Source organism: Rutidosis leptorrhynchoides, chromosome 11 (genome assembly GCF_046630445.1).
Source record: "Rutidosis leptorrhynchoides isolate AG116_Rl617_1_P2 chromosome 11, CSIRO_AGI_Rlap_v1, whole genome shotgun sequence".
Classification (NCBI taxonomy): domain Eukaryota; kingdom Viridiplantae; phylum Streptophyta; class Magnoliopsida; order Asterales; family Asteraceae; genus Rutidosis; species Rutidosis leptorrhynchoides.
The window spans coordinates 161,814,882-161,831,546 of record NC_092343.1 but is presented as its reverse complement, the minus strand read 5'-3'; the positions used below and the strand labels follow the sequence as shown (position 1 = coordinate 161,831,546).

General features: G+C 31.8%; 2 long non-coding RNA genes across 7 annotated transcripts; both read left to right on the top strand.

The window, feature by feature from the left end:
* The first annotated feature begins 344 nt into the window (after positions 1-344).
* On the top strand, positions 345-5,124 carry LOC139876485 (uncharacterized). Of its 6 annotated transcripts, XR_011768115.1 has the most exons (8): positions 345-1,215; positions 1,338-1,412; positions 1,611-1,817; positions 1,890-2,711; positions 3,462-3,526; positions 3,733-3,809; positions 3,925-3,971; positions 4,056-5,120. It is a non-coding gene; the product is annotated as an uncharacterized lncRNA (long non-coding RNA). The 6 variants fall into 6 exon arrangements; XR_011768114.1 differs by having other exon boundaries at positions 345-1,817; positions 1,890-1,977; positions 2,514-2,711; positions 4,056-5,124; XR_011768112.1 differs by having other exon boundaries at positions 345-583; positions 664-1,817; positions 4,056-5,121.
* Positions 5,125-13,302: 8,178 nt separating this feature from the next.
* On the top strand, positions 13,303-15,411 carry LOC139877717 (uncharacterized). Its single transcript, XR_011768738.1, has 3 exons — positions 13,303-13,604; positions 14,628-14,712; positions 15,059-15,411. It is a non-coding gene; the product is annotated as an uncharacterized lncRNA (long non-coding RNA).
* Positions 15,412-16,665: the final 1,254 nt, after the last annotated feature.

The following is a 16,665-nucleotide window of genomic DNA, read 5'->3' as shown; positions in this document are numbered from 1 at the left end:
AAACTGCAAACTACACTTTTTGCACGGTTTTTTACACACCCGTGCAACGCACGGGCTCAAAAAACTAGTATAATAACTCTATACATTAAAAGAGGGTCTTTATTAGCTAATAAATTATTGTGAAACCCCTTAATCACCATTATATTAAAAAATTACATAACAATACCCTTTAATCCAACGGTCATTAATCATCATCTAAAATTATTAGTTAATAAATCCACCTCCTCAATTGTAAATTGTCAATACCACCCTCTAATTAAAAAAACACGGGATCCATTCATTCAGATTACTGTTTACGCAAAAAAACAAAAAAAAAAAAACAAAAAAAAAAAAAAAAACCCTAGAATACTTTCTCCCAAAATCACGACACTGACAAAAACCCTACCATCCCTGATTATTTTATAGCTTAATTTTATAGCTTAAATTCATAGTTGGATGTAGAACGAAGATTCATTGGATTTCTCATCTGAATCAAAGCTATACAACGGAATTTTGCCGATGACAATCAATATTTGCTACAGGCTTTTGATTTTGATTGATCGATTTGGGAAGATATACTATGGATTTCCTTGAATCAATCCACGTAAGTTATATGTTTTATCATCTTCGAATTTTGTTAATGATGTTGGAGCTAATCGATTCATTGTGTCCCACATCGGAAAGGGTTAGAAACAAATGTGCATGTATAAGCTTATGGAACCCCCTCTATCACCAATTGGTTTTAGAGAAATGTGGAACTCATGAGCTTATATGTTGTACATGGTGGTGGACCTGAAAACAATCCTACAAATGGTATCCGAGCCTGGTTATAGCCAAGATGTGTGGACGGTGCATAATGGTAGCGAGGGTTCAAACCGAGATGACTATGGACGTGACCAAGGAGGAGGTCGGGTGTCCGGGAAGAGTCGAGATGGTATTGAACGTGTCCGTGGAAGTAGCGAGGAATGAACCGATTAAGGGGGTGATTGTTGGAGCTAATCGATTCATTGTGTCCCACATCGGAAAGGGTTAGAAACAAATGTGTATATATAAGCTTATGGGAACCTCCCTCTATCACCAATTGGTTTTAGAGAAATGTGGAACTCATGAGCTTATATGTTGTACATGGTGGTGGACCTGAAAACGATCCTACAAATGAATCCAGTGATCTGCTTACAATTTTTGTTTTTTGTTTTATCAGAAAGCAAGGTCCCTATTGTGAATAACATTTTCAAGGTACGTTTCAATATTGATGATTTCATTTAGGGTTTTGAAAGCCATTTGCGTTTTGAAATCCCTTTGCGTTTGCCATTGATTAACCAAGCGAATTCAACATTTGCAATTGGAATTTTTATTAGTTTGGCGTTTGTTGTTCCGTTGTTTACGTGTTGTCGATTGCTTCATCGATTCTCATTGCTTCGTGTTATACAGTTGTAAGTATTTGAATTGATGAATTTTCATTTTTTCCCTTTTTATGCTTAGCAGAGATTTTGATTTCACAGATGATGTTATTTGGATGTTATCCGTTCCGATTATATGTTATTTTGATTATGTTGTTTGGATTATAATCTGTTAATTTTCTTGGGTATTATTTGATTGATTCATACATGTTATAATCGGTGTATCATCAGTTTACCGTGATCTAGGTGACTGCAAACAGATATGTGTTCACTGTGGTGCAACATTTTGGTACAAAGAACGTTTAAGATCAACCAAAAAATCATGATCAGGTGTATGCCCGAGCATAAAGTTTTCCAGATCACTATTTTCAGTTTGCTTTCTAAAATCAGGTGTATGCTCGAGCAGAAAACAAGACTTCCATACTCACATAGTCACAGGTACCGCACACAAAAATGTTATAAACTTTTTAAAAATTGTATTTATTAATATTGGCTTCTTTATCGTGACAGACTATATAGGATGCGTCCAGAATTTCGGGAATTTGAAGAGTTTCGGTGATTCGAAAATTAACCGAATTATCGAGATTGTCAACCTGAAGTAAGTGTCAATTTGTCGTTATATACTAATAACCATTAATACTATTCAGATACCATGAGGAGCTTCAAAATACATGTTCATGAAGTTTAGTAGTATTTAAGAACTTTATATATAGCTTCATAATAGATGTGTATTTTATATACTGCACGTTCATACACAACAACTTGCAGTAATCACCATTTTGGATTCATATTGTGGAATGAAAGCACTTTGACATAGAAGTTAGCTCCTGCTGCTTCAACATCTACACAACCATCGGTACACATTAGTTGAAGGCAAACTTCAGTTAAAGGCGACACCAGCTGCGCACTACTACTTTAGCCCAAACATTTATTAACTAATAATTGATTTTACCACGGCACTCAGACGATTATAATTGATTTTAGGTGTAGTTGCTATTTGATTATTTCTGGGTATGTCATTGTGAGTTTGAAGTTTTTTAGAATTATAGGTATTTTTATTCCACTGGTCATGTCATTTGTTTGGAGATCAAGTTTTTCATTTGATAATTTTTGTTTTTTGAATCATACATACAGGGGTTTGGTCGAAGTTTCTAATTTGCGGATTGTCCTTGTCATAAGCAACTAACTAAGGTTTCTCTTTCTCCATCTGAATCCAAGTCATCGGCGATATGGGAGATATTGAAACTTCATAATCGAAAATATTATGCTTCTGATTCGATCGATCGGGGCAAAGATGTTCGAATCATAAGGAGCTATTTTTGAATGAATCTGGTCAGTATGTTTTTCGAATTATATCTTCTACTGATCATATGAATGTGACTTGCGAATGAATCCATGAAATCTTTCAATTACCCAATCGATTGAATCAAATTGCTTTTTTGGATTAGCTAATTGATATTAGTGATGTATTAATATTTTCTTTATCTTTGGCAACCTTCCTCTATAATGGCTTCCTCGATATCAAACTGCAAATTTGATAGAGGCATAAAATAAGCTTCCAAGACATGATGGGAGGTACGTAAGAAATGGTGCAATTATGGATGAAATGGTTCGAAAATATTTAAACAAATAATAAGCATAGCCATATATAATAATTTAAGAACAATTCAAAATAGATTATATAATATTATGGGGTGATCACCTTAGATAATTTGGAATACGGTAGCTGCCCAAAGTGTTGTATGGATACACAATGGAGGAAAAATAGACGGCTGGTCCAATTACAGATGATTGTACCATGTAGGGTCGAATGCGTTCCTGGTAGCATAAGTATATTTCACCTTATGGATAGTCCAATTAATGATCATTCATCAACTAACCGATCTCGCATAACATTTTGCACTTCTTCCCGACTGCCTAGGTGTGTATTGATTACTATAACCAAATAAAATGAGTTGATGAGAATCGACTGATTCTACCAAGCCAGATTGTCAGTTTACCTACTTCTGTACAACTTATATTATTAGTACTGTTTAGAATTGTATAATAGTAATTACTAACTAATGGTATTTCTTTTTCCAGTGTCATGTGAAATACTTCGAGCGCATCTTATCAGATTTCAATGGTGAATGTCCCCCCGGCAGGAGGTAAAATTTCTTTATTCAATTATTGAGCTCATTCTATAATATAGATTCAAGTTAAAATAGACTTTGGGAAACTTTCAATCCGTTTGACCCATTCCACCTTATAGCTATATTTTATGATCTTGCCTATTTGAGACGAACAACGTGAACCAGTAAAACGTGGCGAATTTTTCCACTTCTCTGTAATAGTTGCTGAAGTTTTATTTCAGGTGAATGCTGAGGGGATTCCGGCTACATGAACGCCCTTATTGGGTCAGACCTTCGATTACCATCTCTGATCGTAATGGTAATATAACATTTTTACTTTCATATATGATGTTTGTGTAATATAACATCTCTTGATAATTTTCTATGAATTCAGCCAAGAAATGTTTTAATTACTATACATTAATTTCATATAGGAATCTTGTTTACAACAAGCAAGCATCCAAAAACAAAGAATCTTATGGTATCATATATGCATTTTTTTCCTGGATCCGTACCTAAGAAAACTGCTTCTTAAGCTCATAAGAATTGTGCCCAATATTTTCAGCCTGAAGATTTTTGGATTCGAGCTTCAACGAAAGGGATTGTGGTTTTTGCTCTACTTGGGGAGTGTGGCCTGATAGAGTTAACGGGCGACTTTAAGATCCAAATTCATGATCGCCAAGGAGATTTTTACTGATTGGTTAATAATTACCTATCCATTATATTATTATTTCATGAAAAATTGACATCTTACCATAAATATATCTGAAATTGGCATGTTTTGGTGACAACACAAATTATTGGTTATATGTTTGATTGTCGACGAAAGATTCTACAACGTGTTACTAACTTGGTTATTTATCTTTGAATACAACAATGATGGAAAACATGGTTACTCTGAAGTGTTCTGATTTTGATGATTTTGACAAGGTATGTAATGCACCACGTTGTCATACCTGAATTTTCTTATCTACTTTTAAACCTATTAATGTACACAAAATTGTAGCCATTTAGGATGCTAGAAAATCGATGCTTTAACTCTCTAAAGATATCATTTGGCTAGAGTGGCAAAATGGGTTGGTCAGTTACAAGGCCAAACAGGTTTGGGTCAGGACGAACAACATTATGTAGCCATTTGACGCGGGTGGAGTCAGGTCAGGTCGGGTTCGCCCACAAACATTTCTTGGTCTTTTTTCGTGGAACAACTATATATTTTATAATATTATGATATCATTTATTAGACATTTAGGAGGTTTTATGCAATTTAGATGCACTTAGCGATTATCAACCCCTTTTGACATGTTTACGTTTTAGCTTAGGTAATTTACGTTCTAATTATAAGACCTGTTAGGAAATAAATTTAACCCAAATTCACCCATGCACTCATAAACGGGTCATAATTGTCACCTCCACATTCAGGTTTTTGTCGTCTTGCTATTCTTTTCCTGTGGCTGACCAACCACCTTTTGCAGAGAAAATTACTCATCTTAGGATTCAAAGCTGAAATAGTGATGATCAATATATGTTTTTCTTTTGGTTAATTATACTCTCATTCAAAGTCAATATAGTTTGCTTATTAATTGACTACTCATTCTCATTTTTATTTGTTTACAATTTAAATTTTAACATTTTATTATATCCGAGGAAAAATTTATCTTTTGATTCAACTACCACGTATTACATGGGTTCAAACCTTAGGTTTTGAGTCTTGAATTTCAATTTTTCTTATACTCAAAACCTAGCTTTTGAGGTTAGATACTTTTATTATTTTTTTGAGCTAAAGTGATGTATATCAGTGAGATATTTGTATCCATTTTAATGTTAATAACAATAACAATTTTTATAATAACGTTATTAAATACTTGTGTTTCATTTCAATGTTCATTATGACCTATTTGATCTTAGAGCACTAAGTGTGGTTGATGTCACCTCGGCGTCGGATGCCGACATCCGTCCAACTGACGGTCACCCCACACCATTTCAGTGTTAGTTTCGAAGTCTTGATGCCAAAGTCTTGTGCAAGACGTTGGAAATTTGGTTGAGAGTGGGCCGAAATTCAAAAATTGATCCGTTGCATACTCACACTTCCCTTATTTCTTCTCTCTTCAAGACACTGAACTGACCATCTTCCCAATTCCTCTGTTTTTTCACCAATGTCAGTTTACAATGTCAGTCCAGTCAACGTTCAGTCATCAGCAAGACACTGAACTAACACTGAACTGACGCGTCACCACACCCAATGCTCTTAAGATATTGCACTGTCACATCTAATTCTTTAATAAAGTTTTGTTGATAGTACTTGTGGCTATGTTGGTATGGATTTGTTAGTTAACTTATCAAATGCACCTCATGATTAGATGTGAAATTTGAAATCATTGTTGCATATGTTTGTAAAAGACATGTTATTTGTACATTATTGTTTCACAACATAGGCCAAGTTGTTGGAGCCCTTAGTTCCTTTCAAGAGGTCTCTGGTTCGAATCTTGTCTAGGACGAATATATTGTGGTGGCCAGGGAAGAGTTAGAAATAACTAGGGACTCCTACTGGGCTACGTACATCATAGTATGGGGTCGGATTACTCGTCCTTCCGGGTAGTCCGAACAGGGAAAACCTTCTACCTTTTATCTTTCTTTATTGTTTATTGTTTCACGTCTTATATAAGATACTTTGACATTCATACATCCCGAGTAGCTTAAGGCATTCTATATGCTTACATCAAAAGGTGTCACAAGTAAACTATAACTTTAGAAAAGCTGAATGGCCGATATTTGTTCTTTTGTCTTAAACTCCACATTTGTATTGGTTATATTATTACTTTCTGTTCAAAATGTATTTTTACATGTCATTGCAATAAGATCATGCAAATTGCAGTCGCAACGAAGTTAGAACCACTACGATTATATAACATTAAGAATATTGTGGATATTTTAACAGTGTGTATGTATAAGTTTAATCAGCCGGTAATCTACGGATTCCTCATTGTTGGTTGATTCAATTCGTTGCAGTGAAATTAATGGTTCACAGCTTGCTGATTATAACCCGAAGGAGGAATTGGACGAAAAGTTTGTGAATCTATAGCCCATTTAAAATAAGTATAATATCAATTGATTGTATAAACGGGTTATGAATGGCTTTTGTTATAGAAATAAAGGCGAAGTGAGGCTGTAGGAGGTCCAAGTTGCGCAAAAATGTTTGTTTACTGCTACCTTGTGTTAAAAGTCATTAGTGCTTTTAAAGGATGTACTTTCTGTAACTATATGTCAAAAAGTGATAAAATTCATTGGTGCTTTACGATACTAATAATTTTAATATTTTGATAACATTTTTTTTCAATTCAAATAATAGCAATAATGAAGAGTTTTTGTATTGTAATTGTTACTAAGGTTTTCGTATACAATTGATATAGGTAGTTTACTATTTTTTGTCGTTCATTACTATTACATCGCAACTATCATTATCCAACATCGTCCTTATATCAATTCCTTAAAAGATACCCGCGAATTCGCAAGTCTATAAATAGAAATTTTTGAATGTTTTCCTAATTCAACACCTTTTAAATTTGAATTTTTACCCACATTAACACATTCGACCTGGTGTTGTGTTTCATATGACCGAATACATTTTTCTCAATCTGAATTGTTCAAGCCAGAACATTTTCCTACACCATACTTTCCATCCTACATCGTGATGACAACAAAAAATAAAAAATAATAATGACACTTTACATTTGTCATGTATCATATACATCATATTATGAAAATTAATCAATATGTATTTACTTCTGATGTTATGCGAGGTGTATACGAAATAGTTATATTTTTACTACGAAATACTATTAAATATGATACAATTTTACAAAAGTTATTTATTTATTTATATAGTGGATATACATAAACCTTGCTACAACATTATAGGCAGTGTACCTAATCGTAGAGTAGTGTAGTTTTTAGTAAGTCCGGTTCGTTCCGCAGGGAGCTAGCTGAGTCTAACGCTATATTTATTTTAAACTATATTTGTATCAATATATATATAAATAATATTATTATTATTATTATAAAAGGGGGGTTTTTACCGTTTAATGACCGGTTTATCGATTTTATGTCTTAAGTCACAATTAAAATCTAATGTAAAATATTAAAAATAAATACAACTTAATTTAAAGCGTAAAGTAAATGACGATAAATAAAAATGCGATAATTAAAAGTACGATAATTAAAAGTGCAATAAATAAAATGACAGTAAATAACAGTGCGATGAGATATAAAATAAAGGAATTATGCTTATTTAAACTTCCGTAATCATGATGTTCGACGTGTTGATTTTAGTTTATTACCATGGGTTAATTGTCATTTGTCCTGGATTATTCGATATGTCCATCTGGTTTTTGTCTATAACAGTCCATCAGTCATAAATATAAAGTGCGAGTGTCCTCGTCAAGTTATCCTTATACCCGAAGTCAAATATTCTAACTAAATGGGGACTTAAACTGTAATAAGGTTTTAATACATTGTTAATGATTACACCAGGTTATCGACTGTGTGCAATCCAAGGTTTTAATACTTTGTTAACAATTACACCAAGTGTCCATGTATGTAATCCACCCCTGTTTTAATGAGTCCATTGACTATTAATCCATCTCCGTGTTCGTTTAAATGAACGATTATTAGTACTTATAAATATCCCGCCCATCGTGTCCAATCGAGTGTGTATGGTTATTTATAGATACGTCAAATTGTAAATCTCTATATTAAATTAACGAACTATCATTCAGTTAAACAAATATAAAGCCCATTAATAGCCCATAGTCCAATTTTCACAAGTGTCGGTCTTTTGTCCAAACCCTAATTATGGTACAAAACCCAATTACCTAATCTTTAATATTTAGCCCAACATCACGATTACTTCAGCTTAAATAAGCATAATAATAATTTAGCTACGAGACATTAATTTAAAAAGGTTGAACATAACTTACAATGATTAATAATAGCGTAGCGTTACACGGACAGAGTTTCGACTTACAAACTTAAAACATTCGCTAACATAACATTATTATTATTAAACTTTAATATTAAAATTATAATATGAATATAAATATATTGAGAGGGTAAGAGATTAGAAAAAGGTGTGTATAAAACGTCGAGCAAACTGCCTTTTTATAGAACCTGGCCAGCTACAGTGAGCCATGCGATCGCATGGGTTTAAGGCTTCCTGGCCATGCAATCGCATGGCAGCCATCTCCTGGTCACATTGCATTTTAAACGTGGGCTGCTCGTATTTATTTAATATATAATATAATATATATAATTTTATATAATTATATATATTATATTATATTCTTGTGCATCGTTGACTTGTAATTTTAGGTCCGTTGCGTCGCGCGTTGATAGTTGGTTCATGTCCCGGTTCCGGATTTTCGAACGTCCTTTCGTATGATTTAATATCTTGTACTTTGCGTTTCACGGCTTGTACTCTTGTAATTTTGAGACGTTTCTTATCAATAAATTGAACCACTTGGATTGTACTTTGTACTTTTTAGCGTTTTGGTCGTTTGCATCTTCAAATCGTCGAATCTATCTTCTGTCTTTACCTTTTATTATTTAAACGAATATCACTTGTAAATAGAACAATTGCAACTAAAATCTTGTCTTTCTTGAAGGATAATGCTATGAAATATATGTTCATTTTTAGCATTATCAACTTGTTTCAATAAAATGAATAAACAATCATTGCAGACATGCGTATTTGACTACAAAAAATGGATTAAAACCAATCATATTGGACGATAATGAGAATGATTCAAATACCACCAAGAATGTTGTTTATAAGAAAGTCTTGAGACATATTTGACTGAGATGTAAATGTTCTATGGTTAAATATCCTTTGAATATTTTATTTACATATCTAATTATATATACTTATAGTACAAACTAAATTCATTTTGACCACTAATATATGCATAATGGATAAAAATGATTAACGTTGAGAGTTAATGGTTTAAGGTTTAGGAATTTCTATTTAGGATTTACGGTTTATGGTTTACAGTTTAAGATTTAGGGTTTAGGGTTAAGATTTTAGAATTTATGCTTTAGGGTTTAGGGATTAGTGTATAAGGTTTACGGTTTAGTGATTAGGGGTTGGGGTTAAGGGTTTAGGGTTTAGAGTTTATGCTTTAGAGTTTAAGGTTTAGTTTTTAGAATTTATGGTATAGGGTTTAGGGTTTTATGGTTTATGGTTTTAGGTTTAGTGTTTAGGGTTTAGATATAGGGTTTAGGGTTTAGGGTTTGGTGTATAAGGTTTAGTGTATAGGGTTTAGGTTTTAGAGTTTAGGGTTTAGATTTTAGAATTTATGATTTAGGGTATAGGGTTTAGGGTTTAGAGTTTAGGGTTTAGTGTGTAGGGTTAAGGGTTGGTGGTTTAGGGTTGATTTAGGGTTTAGGGTTTAGGGTTTAGGCTTTAGGGTTTATATATAGGGTTTAGGGTTTAGAGTTTAGTGTATAGGGTTTAGGGTTTAGTGTTTAGGATTTATGGTTTAGACTTTAAGTTTTAAGGTTTGGATTTTAGAATTTATGGCTCAGGGTTTAGAGTATATGGTTGAGGGATTAGGGTTTAGTTTTTACAATTTATGGTTTAGAGTATAAATATAGGGTTTAGGGTTTACTGTATAGGATTTAGGGTTTAGGGTTTATGGTTTAGTGTATAGGGTTTTGGGTTTAGGGTTTAGAGTTTAGGGTTTAGATTTTAGAATTTAAGGTTTAGGGTATATGGCTTAGGGTTTAGAGTTTAAGGTTTAGGGTGTAGGGTAAAGGGTTGGTGGTTTAGGGTTTTGGGTTGGTTTAGGGTTTAGGTTTTAGATATATGGTTTAAGGTTTAGAGTTTAGTGTATAGGGTTTAAGGTTTAGTGTTTAGGGTTTATGGTTTACAGGTTAGGGTTTAGGGTTTAGGGTTTATAATTTAGAATTTATAGTTTAGGGTATATGGTTTAGGTTTTAGGGTTTAGGGTTTATTGTTTAGGGTTTAGAGTTAAGGGTTTAGTATGTTTAAGGTTTAGAGTTTAGTGTATAGGATTTAGGGTTTAGATTTTAGAATTTAAGGTTTAGAATTTGGGGAATAGGGTTTAGGGTTTAGAGTTTAGGGTTTAGAGTTTAGTGTGTAGGGTAAAGGGTTGGTGGTTTTGGGTTGGTTTAGGGTTTAGATATAGGGTTTAGGGTTTAGAGTTTAATGTATAGGGTTTAAGGTTTAGTGTTTAGGGTTTACAGGTTAGGGTTTAGGGTTTAGAATTTAGAATTTATGGATTAGGGTTTAGGTTTTGGGTTTAGGGTTTATTGTTTACGGTTTAGAGTTTAGGGTTTAGTATGTTTAAGGTTTAGATTTAGGGTTTAGGTTTTAGGCAGTGAGATATGTTGATTGAATTGCCGATAGAAAATTAAGATCGGTAGGAGGAGTATTGATACATAATATGTAGGAGGCCACAGATATATGCACAATATTTACTCTGGTAGAAGTTCTGAAAGGACAAAAGCATTAATAGTATGTTTTATTAACTTATAAAGTATGAGATTACAAAAGTTGAAATAATTTATTCTAACTACATTTACATGAGTCAAATATAAGTAATATATTATTTATTTTTTGAAAATTTGCAGAAAGAAAAGAAAAAAGCAAAGAATAGAGAAGCAGTTATGAAGCATCGCAAAAAAAAAAAAAAAAAAACAGGTTCCAATTGTTATAATGACAATAGTAATTGCTAATTTCAAACTGTTATAATTAACGTACAATTATATTTTTCTATTGTAGCTGTACTTCACTAAGATGGAAGAAAACGTTATACAACTGAAAAGGGAAATACAACAAAAAAATGAAATACTACAAAAAGTACTTTTTTAATACATGTCCACCAAAAAATAGAAATTATACGAATTAATGACTTTCAATTCTCAATCAATTTACAATTATATTGCTAAAATATTATATCACATTTACAGATTGCCAGGAACCAAGACTTCAATTGTGGTACATCTTAATTTAATATAATTTATATACTTCGATCTTTTATAAAACAATAATATGTATACCTTATAAGTTTGTGTTTAAATATTTCCTGAAGATTCGATTAACTTTAGCAAAAAGTATAGTGATTGGTTTGCTGAACATCACCAACGTATATTACAATTACGTAGAAGATTGATTGGAGAATTCATTGAAGACAACATTCTACCGATTATCGAAAACATATTATCACATTTCTATAGCTTATTTAATATGAATAAAATTGCTACTAAATTTGATGTCTTTAGTATTACATATGGTACTTGAATGTGTCCTACTCAGCAGTGTATAATGTGGATTGATGGATTATGTCCAACTGATATGCTACAGACAAGTACACGAAACTATTTCTTTACCTTATTTATTATTATTGGTTTTATATTAACTACTTTTTCATATTTCAATTTCGAGATTAACATACATTAACTTAATCTTGATTGTGAAAGTTAATCAACAATCATATTGAAGTTTTTGGAACAAAACTTAAAAAAATGAAATATTTAACAACTGACATTACGAACGAAGAGATTGCACTTACTACAAAATTTATAGATTTAGAAGCCACAATATCAAATACTTTAACAGGGAAAGATTTTTTAAATAAATGAGATGAAACAACAATGTCAAGTTATCACAATTCTATGTCATTTTTAGTTGAAAAGCTTATTATTATGCACAACTTTATGGATGAGGTATACTAAATCATAAACTTCATACGTCTTCTAAATAATTAAAAAATATTACAATATTATGCATTTTATTACAAATATAATGTTTCAATTCATTATAGGCTGACGAATTATGACAGAAGACTTTCTCATGGATGCACAGAGTACTAACAACAAGACAAAGAGTTATGGCATTCTTCAAAATTCATGATCATCTAACAAGAATAACTACATTGGCGAATATGTGGAAAAATACAACGAAGATTTGAGATAACCATCCATAATTCTTCATTTAATCGCCTAAAACTACATCACGATATCGGAGAAGATTTATTTAATTTGAATCAATTTTTTATTTATTTATTTGTTAATACATTTTGAAACTTTAAAAATTTGAATCCCCTATAAAACATTTGGTTTAATGTTCATCATAGACTTAATAATAGTTCGTTAGTTTTTTTTTTCGAACGGTTGATATTTTATTAGAAAAAATTAGCAAGACGCTAGAAAGGAACATAACAATAAAAATACAACAATTACAAAGACGAAAGCGGAGATTGCAACCAAACGTTCCAATTACATTTATCCAATTGAAGCTTGAGGCCACTATGCTATCGATCACATGACTTTTACTGAGAGATGTGTCTTTGAAGATGATGCAGTTGCGCAATCTCCAAATATTCCATAGCGTTGCATAGTTTGTTAGTACATTTTGAAACTTTAAAAATTTTAAGCCTCTAAAAAATATTTGGTTTAATGTGCAAATGGACATAATAATAGTTTTTTTAATTTATATATTTAATTTTATAGTTTAAATGAATAGACTCTTCAAAAATCTCGCAAAATCGCGAGTCTTTAACTAGTATATATATATATATGGACTAGTATATATATATATATATATATATATATATATACATATACATGGAAGAGATAGCTGCCAATTTGAGATAAGGGGATAAGCAATTATCTAACCGTTCATCTGTTCCGATCAACCTATGGTCCATCTTTTTCTTGTGATCCCGCGTTGTATTCTGTCATCAAGGATAGGGGTAATTTGGTCTCTTACATAATTTAATCATCGCTCGTCAATTTCAACCCCAAATCCCCAATCCACCCTAAATCAGTTTCATCTTTGATTTCAAATCCACTTGATACCTCCAATTAACCTCCACTTCATAAGATTGGATCGTCCCTAACAGGTGTTGATTACAGTTCTTCGTCAATTTTAGAATTATCCGTCGAGATTCGATTGAAACATCAAGATTTGTTTTGCAAAAACAACCGAAGGAGCAACCAAGGAGCATTTAGCGTGCGTTTTCTTCTTATGTGGTTAGGGTTAGGATCAATTATCTTAGTTGAAGGAACTTCCATTACTGCTTACTGCTTCTTGCTTCAGGTAAAACAATCAATTATTATTTTTAAATATATAGTATTGTTCTTTCAATTACTTTATTCAACTGAATTGATTCAGATTATACTTTTGTGTTCTTTAATAGGATTTTAGAATTTTTTTGGATTGAAGAAAATTGCTTCAGTAATTTGAATTATTATTCGACACTGAATGAATAAAATTGTTACTAATTTAATGACTAATAATAATTCTTGCAATAAGCTGTTGGTTATGACTGCTGCTATTCACAAGCCTGTTGTCAACAATCCTCATCTCAAATGTTAGACTTGCTACATGACAAATAACAAGCATACTTAAATACTTAATAGTAGTTGATTAACTGAAGAGTGGGAAAGGTGGGTCAAGTAACATGTCAAACAAGTAATTTTTGTTCAAATCAAGTAATTTTTGTTTGATAGATTAAAAAGTGACTTCACCTTCTGTTCGAGCTAGTTGCAGGTTTTTCCGGCTATTTTTTGGCGAGTGAATAGGCATGCACCTTCATCGTAGCTAGTTTTAAAGCTTATTTATGTAAAAAAAAATCAGCCCATTGATCACCGGAATGATAATCTAGGTTTGCCTCAAGATCATGTCAAAATTCATTTACGTGGATGTAAATCTTCTTGTTAATAATTTTAATTAGAATTTAGATCATATTCTGAGTAGCTCTTATAGTAAGATACAGACTTTATTACAAGGATTGCTTATGGGATTTAAGAGGTTTAAGCGAATGTGGTTAACTTTTTGTATCACCCTTTGATCATTGTGCAGATTGCTAGTATTTTTCATTGTTTGAGGTGCTAACCAACCCATTTACCTTGCCATTTTGCCACCTTCAGTGCGCATCAAGTGCATGTCAGTTATTATATTGGCCACCAACCCATTTTGCCCTGCCATATTTGACACATTCAGTGATATTTATTCAACTATGTGTTTTGATGTTTAATTTATTTAGTTGATGGATTTACCCGTTAGAGATCAATGAAATGTCAATTATTTTATGTTTTCATTTTGTGTGGTTATTCTCAGAGACAACTTCTTATGCTCTAAAGAGACTGCAAAGAAAAAATTGCAAAATTGTTGATCGACGTTCTTCCAAAAGCCGTAAGATAAGGTATATGATATTTTATTTATCAATAAAGAAGTTGATGTTGCACTGCATAAATTAGTCATTTGGCCCTTGTACAGTGGTTCCTTTTTAGCTCATTGCTCGTGTCAATTGTGATCACAGTATTACGTAATTTCAGCAAGTATAAATATTTTTGAATGAATTATTTAGCATGGTTTTATGCATTAAAATATAAACCATTTTAATTTCGACTTGTTAGACCCGTTTTCGTTTAGCTATCCACCTTTTGACTCATGAAAAGTAGTCATAACCTGAACGGTTTGTAACTGTCATATCTATGTGGGATTGTATGGTAACATGTTAATATTTTGCTATTTGATTTTACCTGCAGTTGGAGTGTGAGCCAGAATACTTAATGGTTGAGCTTGACTCTAATCCAGACATTGATGAGAAGCCTACTATAGCACTCCGAAATGCCCTTAAATGAAGTCGTTCTTAGGTTTGAAGATACCAGTGGTAGTCCTCTAGTCATTGGGATAGAAGAGCTCCAAAACTTGTTGCTAGTTACTTAAGTTTGTTTTTATTGAACTTATTAGCTTTATATTTTCTAAGGCTACAATGTTAATATTTACGATGATAAGTATTATTTTTTCATGATTTTTTTTGGTATTTATTAAATGATGTATATCATACATCTGAATTCTGATGAATGTTAATGTAATGAATTTTTTTTATTATACATTTGATTGATGAATGTTAACATACAAATAATAATGTTAACATACATCTGGTGAATGTTAACATACATCAGTTGAAGTTTTTATATTTATTGCTTAATGTGTTATCATACACATGATGAATGTAAACGTGCTAAGAAAATATTATTATTGTACATTCGATGAATGTTAATAATATTTTTGTACATCCGGTGATTATGTTGAATGTTAACATACATGGTTATGTTGAATGTTAACATATATCTAGTGAATTTTAACATACATCTGATGAATGTTAGTAATATGATGAATGTTAACATATATCTGATGAAGTTTTTATATTTATTTCTTAATATGTTATCATATACCCGATGAATGTTAACGTGCTGAGAAATTATTACTGTACATACGATATATATTATTATTGTACATTTGATGAATGTTAGTAATATTTATTTTACATTTGGTGATTATGTTAACATACATCTGGTGAATGTTAACATACATATGTTGATTATGTTAACATACATCTGGTGAATGTTATTGATGAATGTTAGTAATATTTATTTTACATTTGTTGATTATGTTAACATACATCTGGTGAATATTAACATACATTTACATCCGTTGAATGTTAACATACATCTACATCTAATGAAATTTTTATATTTATTACCTAATATATTATCATAAATCTGATGAATGATAACGTGCCAAGAAATTATTATAGTACATCTGATAATGTTAATATTTATTGTACATCTGGTGAACGTTAACATATATCTTGTGATTTTTTTTTATATCATCACTTAATATGTTATTATACATTTAATGAATGTTTTTTTTGTAAGGCAAATAAGATTTCATTTCATGTGTAAATATTTACAGTATATAATTGGTCAATATGTGCCCATCCAGTTTCACGAGTAAAATATCCATCTATCTGCATTACATCAGTAGACTACTTATATACAAGCTAAACAAGAAATCTGATCAAATCCAGGGATAAATGAGAAATAACCAATTCTAGTTTTGTAAAGCGGATTCTGATAATAAGTTCTTGGGGCTGCTAACCACGAGTGCCAATCTAAAGACCCATTTTTGTTGTGGTTCGTAATCCATTCGAAGCTTTTTAATTCGTATTTCGTTTAACATTGATGCGATGGTCATCTTCTCTTTGCAAACACCGAGCAATTTCAATTTCTCCATATTGTGTAACTCGTGATCCATTCTATAGCTTGCCAAAACTCGTGACCCGTACTCGTTATTAAGCTCCTTCCTG